General features: G+C 37.5%; 1 pseudogene; it reads left to right on the top strand.

Annotated features, from left to right (window-relative positions):
* Positions 1-581: 581 nt before the first annotated feature.
* LOC101575283 lies at positions 582-1,444 on the top strand (annotated as a pseudogene).
* The last annotated feature ends 644 nt before the right edge of the window (positions 1,445-2,088 follow it).

The raw sequence follows: 2,088 nt of genomic DNA, 5'->3' as shown, positions 1-2,088 counted from the left end.
TTTTCCTTTTTTTCTCCCTTTTATTTAGGGGGAATGGGAGAAAAAGGGAACAGGGAGGTGGGAGGTGGGTTTTGTTTATTTTTTAAGCTCATTTCCAGGGGGCTGGAATTTTTTTAAAAATATGTGTCACAAATAAAGTTGTTTTTGAAAATAAATAAATAAATAAATAAAAACTGTTAGTGGGCCAGGGATATAGCTCAGTGGCATAAACATCTGCCTGGCAAGCACAAGGTCCTGAGTTCGATCCCCACTATTGAAACAAAGGAAAAAGAAGAAAGAGAAAAGAAACAGATCACCTATAAAGGAAAGCCCACCAGAATCACAGCAGACTTCTCAACACAAACCTTCAAGCTGAGAAGAGCTTGGAGTGAAGTATTTCAAATCCAGAAAGAAAAAAACCCTTCCAACCTATATTGATGTATTGTGCAAAAATATCTTTTAAAATTAATGGAGAGGTCCTGCGCGGTCCTTCTGGTCTTCTGCAGCGGGCTTTGGCTGCGGAGGTACCTTTGCCTCTCGGGTCTGTGGCCGACCTCTCCGGAGCCAGCCCGCTGCGCAGGGCACAGTGAAGTCGAAAGGCGATGGTGGGTCGGAACAGCGCCATCGCCGCCGGCGTGTGCGGGGCTCTTCATCGGGTACTGCATTGACTTCGACCGCAAGCGGCGAAGTGATCCCAACTTCAAGAACAGGCTTCGAGTGTATACACTCTAATGATTTTCTTCTTTACAAGTTTTGGACAATTTCACTTTTGTGTATCTTGGTATGATTTTATTTTAATTTCTTGTGCAAAAGGTTTATTTTTCTTGGAAATATGATATTATAAGTTGAACTAAATTTAGAAATTTTAAATCTTTAAATATTTATTGTCTACTTTCTATTTTGAGAATTCTAATTATATAAATATAAGTTTCTTGGTTTTTACACAGTGAAGTATTATGACTGATCTGTAAATTTTTTCTTCATTTTATTTTGGACAATTTTTATTGTTATATTCATTTATGTTTGTAAATTATTTATTTTCAATTTGCAATCTATTAAAAATTAAAATAAAAAAGAAAAGAAATTAAAAAAATAAATAAAGTTGCTGATATGTTAAAAAAAAAAAAAAAAAAAAGAACAGGCTTCGAGAATGAAGAAACAGAAGCTTGCCAAAGTGAGAGCTGGACTTTCTAAGTTACCTGACCTTAAAGATGCTGAAGCTGTTCGGAAATTTTTCCTTGAAGAAACACAGCTTGGTGAAGAGTTACTGGCTCAAGGTGAATATGAGAAGGGGGTGGACCATCTGCCAAATGCAACTGCTGAATGTGGACGGCCGCAGCAGCCGCTGCACGTGTTGCAGCGAACTCTTCCACCACCCGTGTTCCAGGGGCTTCTCACTAAGCCCCCAACAATTAGTCAGAGAATTGTAAGTGCTCAGAGCTTGGCTGAAGATGATGGGGAATGAAAGCAAATCTCAACATAGTAAAATCTCAAAAAGATTTTAAAAATTCTAAGCTCAGAAGTTGAACGACTGGGGGAATAAGGGCAAATATGCTTACTAGTGGACTGTCCTACACTGAAATCTACCAAAGTTAATGTTTATTTTGTGTAGACCCATTTGTCTATTATTTATTTTTCCCAGTAAAAAGCGGTTTGTTTGTTTTGGTTTTTTTTTTTTTTTTGGTGGAACCGGGGATTGAACTCAGGCCCTTGCGCTTGCCAGGGAAGTGCTTATTCCACTGAGCCATCTCCCCAGCCCCAAAAAGTATATTTTAATAGAGAGCTTTTCATTTTATAAAAACACTATGAGTTACCAAAATACGAATTTTGTTTATTCCTTAGCCTCGTAGTTAAAATGTACATAAACCATTAAAAACCCCAATGGTTAGTTCTAAAGAATAGGCAAAAGGGCTGGGGTTGCTGCTGAGGACAGAGTACTTGTGTAGCATGTGTGAGGCTTTAGATGTGGCCCCAGCACCACAAAAAAGGAAAACAGTGAAAAGGTGTAGGAAAGTGGTGAATGTTCATTTTTATTTTTATTTATTTATTTATTTATTTAAATTTATCTTTCCGTTTTATTTATTTATTTATTTTGTGTGTGGCCAGCTC

The sequence above is a fragment of the Octodon degus genome, unplaced genomic scaffold (genome assembly GCF_000260255.1).
Source record: "Octodon degus isolate 3935 unplaced genomic scaffold, OctDeg1.0 scaffold00033, whole genome shotgun sequence".
In the NCBI taxonomy this organism is placed as follows: domain Eukaryota; kingdom Metazoa; phylum Chordata; class Mammalia; order Rodentia; family Octodontidae; genus Octodon; species Octodon degus.
Note: the sequence above shows the minus strand (reverse complement) of the source record. Positions and strands in the feature narration are given on the sequence as shown.